This window comes from Mastomys coucha, unplaced genomic scaffold, assembly GCF_008632895.1.
Source record: "Mastomys coucha isolate ucsf_1 unplaced genomic scaffold, UCSF_Mcou_1 pScaffold5, whole genome shotgun sequence".
NCBI classification, from domain to species: Eukaryota; Metazoa; Chordata; class Mammalia; order Rodentia; family Muridae; genus Mastomys; species Mastomys coucha.
This window is the reverse complement of record NW_022196911.1, coordinates 113,047,148-113,055,890: the sequence shown is the minus strand read 5'-3', so window position 1 is coordinate 113,055,890 and position 8,743 is coordinate 113,047,148. Positions and strand designations below refer to the sequence as shown.

At 56.1% G+C, this 8,743-nt stretch overlaps 1 protein-coding gene and 1 long non-coding RNA gene across 5 annotated transcripts in view; one reads left to right on the top strand and one right to left on the bottom strand.

Annotated features, from left to right (window-relative positions):
* Positions 1-8,743, top strand: part of Rhbdf2 (rhomboid 5 homolog 2) — a 26,456-nt gene continuing 17,713 nt past the window's right edge. For 2 of the 4 annotated variants that reach the window (XM_031352453.1, XM_031352452.1), the window contains exon 1: positions 1-112. The gene's annotated coding sequence lies outside the window, so the exon portion shown is untranslated. The remainder of the gene's footprint in view (positions 113-8,743) is intronic. The other 2 variants (XM_031352456.1, XM_031352455.1) reach the window with 2 other exon arrangements.
* On the bottom strand, positions 7,680-8,299 carry LOC116077719. The gene is made up of 2 exons (XR_004113310.1): positions 8,146-8,299; positions 7,680-8,036 (listed from the first exon to the last, which is right to left on the bottom strand). It is a non-coding gene; the product is annotated as an uncharacterized LOC116077719 (long non-coding RNA).

Genomic DNA, 8,743 nt, shown 5'->3' with positions numbered 1-8,743 from the left:
CCTCGCGCAGGTAGGGAAGAGGCGGAGCGCCGGCGCCCCAGCCTTGTCGCCGCCGCCCCGCCGCTGCCCACTGCGCTCGCAGCCGCTTCCCGGGACGTGGGGCCTCCGAGAGGTGAGCTCGGGGAGCTGGGCGCGGCCGAGCTCGGGTCTGCTAGGCCTCGGGTGTCTAGGGAGTCACGGGGCTGCCCCGGACGGCCGCGGAGAGGGTCGGGGGCTGCGCGCCCCGCGGAGCGCCCTGGGGGCCGAGGCTGGACTCTGTGCCCGCCAGATCGCTGGATCCCTTCCGCAGATCCCTGGCCTCTGCTGGGACTGGGACGCTTAGGGGTTCCCCGGGGCACAGTCACCGGAGGTCTGGGCGCGTGGTTTGCGCAGAGGTTTAAAAGCCCAGGGAGGAAGAGAGGGCACTGCCCAGTGTTGGAACACGCGGCTCCGCCTTCCAACCAGAAACCCCTTTTAGACCTTAAGAGTCTACTCCCCTGTCTCCCGGGTGAACTTCCAAAGTCCCGGGGCAGCAGTTTGTGCGTGGAGTTTCGCCGCCGTGGTAGTAACAGGTGCGGGGGTGGGGGATGGGAAAGGCTCACACTGCCCGAGTAGTCCGCGGCTCAGAAAGTGTGCTCAGGACTGCTGGCCTAAGGACCGAGGGGTTTGGAGAGATGGGCCCCCAGCTCATGTTTCTGCATTGGGTTGAAAGTTAGGGAGCGTAAGATCTGTAGGGCCCAGGTCTCCACCGCCACCCCAGGGCAGAAGGGAACCCAGGTCCGTGCCGTGATCCAGCTCCAGGAAACCCTGAGCCGCGAGTCTGTAGGGCTGGAACGTAGAGAGTGAAGGTGAGGTGTGCCTGAGGAATTGCCCCATAGGTGGAGCGGTTTCTCAACCAGCTAGATTGGGGGTTCCAGTGTCTGCTGGTGAAATACTGTCCCCAGCATCTGTGTTGTGTGCTGTTGTGTCTGTCTGTCGTCAGGGAGAAGAAAATGAAAGTTGGTTTCTCAGCTTAGGGGTGCTTTTTGCCCGCTAAGGATATTTGGCAGTGCCTGGAGACACTTGGCCCTCACAGGTCTGCCCCACAGTACAGAACTGGATCCCCCCAAAAGTCAACATTGAGAAACCATCCTAGGACCGCAGCCCATTAGGGCACTTCTTGTGAATTTCTCTCCCTACCTCAGTAGGGACTGAGGGAAGAACCAGGATGAATCTTAGTAAGATGGGAGATAAAGAGGCGCGCGGGCAGGTTTTGCTCTGGCAAGTGTCCTAGGTTGGTGCCACAAATCTATCCTTTGACGGCTGGCCACTGGCCCCGTGGAGGAGAGGCTGGGAAGAGTGGCTCCCTCAAAGCACGGGTCTGGAGTTACCCCAGGATAGCTTCAGACACAGGGCAGGCCAGAGTATGCCTGGGGATGGAGGAAGGGCAGAACCAAGCTCCGCTCCCATGAAGTTTCCCAAAGCTGGACAAGCTCAGGCCCCCTGGATGGGGGACTGCCATGTGACCAACTGGAATTTTCCTTCTGAACACAGAACTAACTCCCCTAGCTCTTTACACCAGGGAACAACAGATCTACTGATTCCCTGTGGCTCCTGTCACTTTCCTTCCAAGAGGATGGGCAGCTCCTGTGGTAGTGGGAACCCTGGCCAGGCTGAGCTCGGGCTCTGTGGTAGTATTTGCTGAGTGAGGGTGAGCGATGAAGCCTGGTAAAGAGCTTTCCACCCACAGGGCCCCCAAAACCGCTGAGTTGGGCTCCTGGGCTGTACTCCTAGCTTTCTGGGAATGGAGGTGGGGGTGTTGCCAGCTGGGTAGGTCAGGACCGGAGTCCGCTCTTCCGGCAGCTAGCATTTCCACCTCCTTTGTCCTGTCTAGTTTTGGACTTCTTGCTTGGGAGCTCTGGTGGGGTAAGAAGGGAGAAGCATTGGGGGGATGGAAGGGGCGTGTCTCAGGTTGGCTGGTTGATTTTGGCCTTTTAACCATAAAACCCGGATGTGCAGCCAGACTTGGCAGTTTGTGCTTTGAAAGCCAAGCCTTGGCAGGTAGTGGCAGGAGAGTCAGGAGTTTGTCACTTTCAATAACAGAGTAAATGTGAGGTCAGTCTGGGCCGTTTGAGACCCTGTCTCAAAAGCCAACCTAAGACCAGACCTTTACACGGTAGCAGTCACTACTGTGTATGCCTCTGAAGGCATAAAGTTAACACCCAGACCTCCTCAAAGCCACCTACCCCAAACCTGTGACTCTGGCTTAACTAGTTCATTCTGGTCAGTGTCCACCCCACCCCCACCCCTTCTATACACTCAGCTGCCCGGGAGGGGACTTCCGAAAGCGCAGGGATAAATCACCGCAGACTTGGAACAGGAGGACCACTGGGGTCTCCGGCCTCCTCTGGGCTCACTGATGTTTTTCTTGTGACCTGAGCTCTGGGCAGTGTCCTCCTTGGTTGTGTGTGTCTGTGCAGTATGTGAAACCAGAAGAAGGTATTGGATCCCCTGGAACTGGAGTTACAGATGGTTGCCAGCTGCCCCGGAAATGCTAGGAATCAGTCTGGGTCCTTTAGAAGAGCACCCGGATAGCCAGGCGGTGGTGGCGCACGCCTTTAATCCCAGCACTTAATCCCAGCACTTGGGAGGCAGAGGCAGGCGGATTTCTGAGTTCAAGGCCAACCTGGTCTACAGAGTGAGCTCCAGGACAGCCAGTGCTACACAGAGAAACCCTGTCTCGGAAAAAAAAAAAAAAAGAAGAAGAGCTTCCAGTGGTAGTAACTGCTGAGCCATCGCTGAGCCATCTCTCTAGCTCCACTGCTTGTATAAACTGTCCAAGACAGGCTCCAGATGACAGCAAGTAGATGTCAAGGGGCCGGCAAGTGTTCATGTTTGTGTTCGGGTAACTTGATGCTGTCTACTGGCCCTGGGTCCCCTCACACTACTAGCCTCTGGGAGCTAGCTGTGCATTCCTCGAGCAGCATGTCCCCCACCCCAATCCAGCATGTTCCTTGGAAGTCATGGGATCCTGCCTAGGTATTGCTCAAGGGGATTTCCAAAGTGACCTCACCATCTGTGCCATTGGGAGCAGCTCCTAGTTTCCTATCCAACTCAGACAGGCTGGGGGAGGAGTACTGGTTGACCTCAGCAGCCAGCATGGCCCTGGGACAGGGACGCTGCCAGGCTGGGCAGCTCTTGGCACACAGGCAACCCTCTCAAGAGGACCCGGCCACGCCTGCCCCGTTGTTGGGAGGGACGGAGGCTTTTCCGGGACTGCCCTAAAGTGTCCCTGGCCTTTCTAGGCAGCAGACCGGCATAAGGAAAACCTCTTGTCATCTTCAGAGAGCTATGGAGAGTCGCTGGGTACCATCCTCCCTTCACCAGATTTATTTAGGGACCCAGATGCAAGCATGTGGGCTTCAACAGCTGCTGGAAGGCAGGGTCGGCCTCACTGTCCTGGCTCCCGCTCAGTGGTCTGAGCCAAGTGAGTTCTGGCAGGGTGTGGGATGATAGTCGCCATGGTTGGCCAGAAGGGCAGGTGATTCCAAGCTCAGGCCCAGGAAGCGCGATCCTGGGCCAGCAGACTCGAGTCCGTAGGAAGGGGCTGCACGGTGGAGTGGGTCACTTAAGTAGACTTACCTCACCTTCTCCGGCTAGACAGTGGAGGACTATGAGGTGACGACTCTAATAGTGGCCTGTGGACATGTGGGTGTGCCTAGTGGGGACACTGAAGTGAGCAGCCAGACTGCTGTGGCTGGCACAGGCTTGGGTCATGGGAGAAACCGTGCCTTGTAAGCTGCTGGGATGACGGAATAGAAAGCACGTCAGGGTGACCTCAACTCTACCAGGAGCAGTGTCCGGGGTAGAGAACCCCTTGGGGCTGAGAGCGGGCATGTTGCCAAGTCCTGCTCCCCTGCCTCAGTAGGTGGCCACAGTACCACAGTGGTGTAGGGGAGCCAGCTGCCCCTCGTCCCTGCACAGGGTGGGAGCCAGCTGCCCCTGGTCCCTGGCACGGGGTGCCTTTCCCCTCTCCAGGTGGGTCCCTCCCTGAAGGGTGCAGAACCTGTTGTGGCATTCTAGGTAGACCCGGGACTGAAAACTGAAGGCTCAGCTGGGCCCCGAGGGACTTTATCAGTCAGGCTGCATAATGACAGTGGCCTCCGCCCTGCCTCAATTAATGAGATAATGCTTGTGAAAGCTCTTTGATAGCTGAGTCGTGCTACACAAGCAGTAGGTGTTGGATGTAGGGGAGGGCTTTCCGGAGCCAAAGGCATTTGCACCCAGACAGGGCGAGCGGCCACTCCAGACATACCGCTTTTCACGTTTCAAGAGGGGTAGGGTTAAGAACTGGTGGAGAGCTGGCTGCTCTTGCAGAGAACTTGGATTCAATTCCCAGCATCCATATGCTGGCTTGCAGCCATCTGTAACTCTGTTTCCATACCCAACAGAACTCCCCTGGTCTCCACAGTCACTGCCTGTACGTGGGGTATAGAAATACACACAGCCGGGCGGCGGTGGTGAATGCCTCTAATCCCAGCACTTGGGAGGCAGAGGCAGGTGGATTTCTGAGTTCGAGGCCAGCCTGGTCTACAGAGTGAGGTCCAGGACAGCCAGGGCTACACAGAGAAACCTTGTCTCAAAAAAAAAAAAAAAAAAAAAAAAGCCAAAAAGAAAGAAAGAAAGAAGGAAAGAAAGAAAGAAATACACGCAGATAAAAATGCCTGTACACACAGAGAAAAATAACAATGAAAGTAATTCTTTTTTTTTTAACAATTTTTCTTTTTTTAAGATTTATTTATTATATTACATAAGTACACTGTAGCTGTCTTCAGACACACCAGAAGAAGGCATCAGATCTCATTCCAGATGGTTGTGAGCCACCATGTGGTTGCTGGGATTTGAACTCAGGACCTTTGGAAGAGCAGTCAGTGCTCTTAACCCGGTGAGCCATCTTGCCAGCCCTTAATTCTTTAAAGTATAAAAAACTCAGGACCTAAGCAGACTACAGCCCCTGCCTAGGGGAGGTAGCGCAGTGATTGAACATAGGTGAGCCTTGATTTATAACCCCACCTGTCAGGGAGAAGCCTGTCACGTGGCTCGTAGGCTGAGTGGATGGGTCACGGTGGCAACGCTCAGCCAGGGGGAAAAGCCTTTAGGTAGCTACTGCTTGTGCACGCAGGGCCTGCCTGCCATCTGTGTAGTGACCATCACCCCATCTCACAGAGGAAACCGTGACAGAGTCACCAGACCACACGTGAGCCCTGACTCGGGCCCCCAGCATGCCATGAGACTCCTACACTGCCCCAAAGTGCTAGCAGGTCGCATTGAAGAGTCACCTGCTGTGGGTATAGCTTGGATGGCCCTGTGTCCAAGTGCCCTAACCCCTTGGCACCCACTGTGACTGGGACCAGCCTCTTCCTGGGGAAGTAGGGTGCCCCAGGGCAGAGTTCTGGGAAATCAAGTTTATTAGCTTCTTAATGTCAGTTTACAAGCCAGCAAGTGTTTGGCTGGCGCGTTCCCTTCCTGCTGAGGGGCATCTACCCTGCAGAAGGAGCTCTGGGCAGGATGCCGAGCTCCCTGTCCTGAGCAGGTTGAGGAAAACATTCCCAGGGCAACCTGCAATCCTTTGGTGCTTTTGAGTGCTCATACCTGGCCGGGGCACTGCCTGGTTTTGGCTGAAGGACCCACACTATACAAGGACTCCGTAGGACAGCGTGAGACTTTGTCCCTCAGTGGAGCATGCTGTATGATAGATGAGCCCCAGTTATTGGTGACAGAGACACCCAGGTCTCGGAAGCCCACATAAACAGCACATTGAGTTGGAGGTGTTGAGTAGCTCACTCACAATCACACAGTAGAGCTGTACCTGCCACCCTGCTTCCCCTAGTCAGGCAGTTCCTTTCTCGGGAGCCACACTCCAAGATGGCAGATGGAAATTGGGTGGGCGATCAGACAAAACCCCAGCTGGGTGGTGTTTCACATCTTGGTGTCAGGGAACCCCAGAGAAGTAAAGTGCACCACTTTACTCAGCCTTTCCCCCCAAGGCTGCACCGCATCCTGCCCCGACCACTGGGCCTGTACTCTTCTGGTTTTGAAGGCTGACGAAAACCCAGTTCCCAGTAGCCATTGTTCCTGTGTCAAGCAGATCTTCCATTCTGAAGCAAGCTCATGTTGCTGTGGGGCCCAGTGTTGAACGCTCCCTCTGTGGGAGCCTCCTTTGTCCTGGCATCTTGACCCCCAGGGAGGGGCAGCAGAAGTGGGGCACAATATAAAGTCTTCTTAGGAGACCAGCCAGCTAGACAAGCAGCCTAGAACCCAGCCGCCCATTTGCTGTCTCTGTACTGTCCCCTAAAGCTGTGGTCAGCATCCCAGCCTGAAGCCCTGCCGCATGGCCTGCTGCTGCTTGTCTGGGGTGTGAGAGGGCTCAGTTCTGCTCAGAGCACCTGCATCTCTGTGGCTGGAGGGGACCTGCCTCTGCCGGCAGCTTCCAGAGCCATGAAGTTCCCAGAGGAGCTTTGAGCTGGGGCTCCTAGCTGCATACGATTCCAGAGCCTTATGTATGCCAAGCCAGCTTTCTACTACTGAGCTACACCCGTGACCAATTGTTGTATCTTGAGCTCTAAGGATACAGAATCTACTCCCTACCCCTGCAGCTCCTAGGACAAGAGTCCCCAGCTAAGGTGGAAGGCATTCACAACTCTGCTGGTTCGGCTGGCTAGTAGTCCAGAGGAAGCCCAGATAGATGGTGCAGAGGGGGATCTAGGGCTGGTCCTCTCTAAGAGCAGGGTGCCACACCCACACACAGCCGACAAGCTCCCATACGCTCTACGTTGGCAGCTCCCCGCATCTGTGGTGGGTTGTGATGCCCAGGCTGTTCTAGTTGGCTCAGAGGGAGCCGCGAGCTTACGGTCGTACTGTGGAATACCCCCAAAGAAGCCAGCAGGCTGCCAAGTCCTTGAGCCTGCTCCTGCAGGCAGGTCTGGTCTTGTGAAATGAGTTTGGCACAAGCCCTGAGAAGAAGAGGGGAGAAAGAAGTGAGGGCTCTGTGGGGAGGCCCTGTTGCTTGTGAGGTCTATGTAGCCTGTGAACCCACAAGCCAGTTTTCTTTTCTTGTGGGTGGCCACCAGGCCTGTGCAGGCCGGCGGAGTGTGCCACCACCTGCTGGCCCATACCTCTGGGGAAAGCACAGCAGGAAGGAACACAGCCCTCTCTGTCCTTTCTCTGTGGCCCTTGTAGCCTCCCACCAGAAGGTACATCCTGCTGCTGGACACCCCCTCCCACTCTGTACTTTGTGACCCTTTCTGGACCCTGTCCCCAGACCTGGCCGCTTCAGCTCTCTGCCTTTGGCTCCATCATTCCTGCCTATTCCCAGGACCAGGACGCTCAGCAGTGAGTCACTGGCTGGGTAGCACCAATTTGGAGATTTCTTAGATGACAGTCTGTCTTGCATGGGCTAGCCTTCCACGGCCACCAGGGCTGGCGAGCTTTGGGAGGTCAGCAAGAGAAGCCTTTTTTTTCTCTCATAACCGGATTGCAACAGTTGAGGGTTCTGCTTCCTCTCTGCAGCTTTCTACAAACTGAGAGGTTCCCAGCAGGGCCACGGAGGGAAGATGCAGTTTTGGTTTCTGTGGCAGGGAAACTGGGGAGAGAAGTCGCTTGCTTGCCCCCAGCCCACACTGTCATCATCCTGTGACTCAGCAGGGACCCGGCATGTGGTCTGTCTGCCTGCCTGCAGCCCAGAGCTGAGTGAGGCTTCGGGGGCAGGTGTAGTTTATTAAGTCCTCTGTTTAGGTGACCTGTAGTGCTGCCCTTTGGCCACATCTAGTCATGAATAATGGTCTTCCCCCTTCCCTGGAGGGGGAGAGGGCTTCCCACTTCTTGTCCATTGGCCCCTTCCTCTGTCCCCATTTCTGGCCATATGTGGCCTTGGCCATTACATCAGACTCCTGTTGTTTGGGAATACAGCTGTCAATCCTCCTTAATGTCCTGTTTCCTCAAGTCTACAGAGTTTACGGGTGTAGAGGATCATTAAGAACGCTGGGCCTCCAGGATAGCGGGGGTGCATCGGGTCAGACCTGTGGGTACAGAGTGGGAGGAGTCTGAGCATATGCCACTTGCATGGGAAGGGAGGGCACCCTGCCAAGTGTGGCTGGGGGAGCAGCCCCTGGGGTTGACCTTGCCTACCATTGGACCTGCCTCATTTGGGAGTGGCTGGGTCCCACCCTTTGTGGGGAAACCGGATTCTGTGGGACATTCCGGGCAGTCTCTGAGCCTGTGTTTCTGTGTGCCTGATCTAGGCCACCGCTCCGTGGGTGGTGCTGTCCGAAGGCTCTCAGGAGAGCGCGCCGACCTCTAGTGGAGGCCATCGACCAAGGGCACCTAGGGGGAATCTCAGCTTTGCACTGTATTCTTCCTCTGTCTGCCCCACCCCCACCCCTTGCTAGACACCACCCTAAAGGAAGAGGAAACACTGACCCCCCCCACACCCCAACCTCACCCCACCCCACCCCTGGGCTCCCGCTAAAGATTCTTGTGGGAAAGACGTCTCCCTAGAAGTTAGACCAGGATCCAACTTAAGCAGGTGGCAGAGGCTGTTGCCCTGGCGTTGGTCCCTTCCACCCCCATCCATGGGCCAGGTGGGCAGCAAGGCTAGGGTCTTGGAGAGCTCAGCGGATATGACTGTGGGCAAGAGGAAGCCTGCTCCCAGGATGTCACAATTTCCTTTGCAGTGAGCAAGCACTTCTGGGGGCGGGAGATAAGTGGCGGGTAGGGCGGCTCCTGC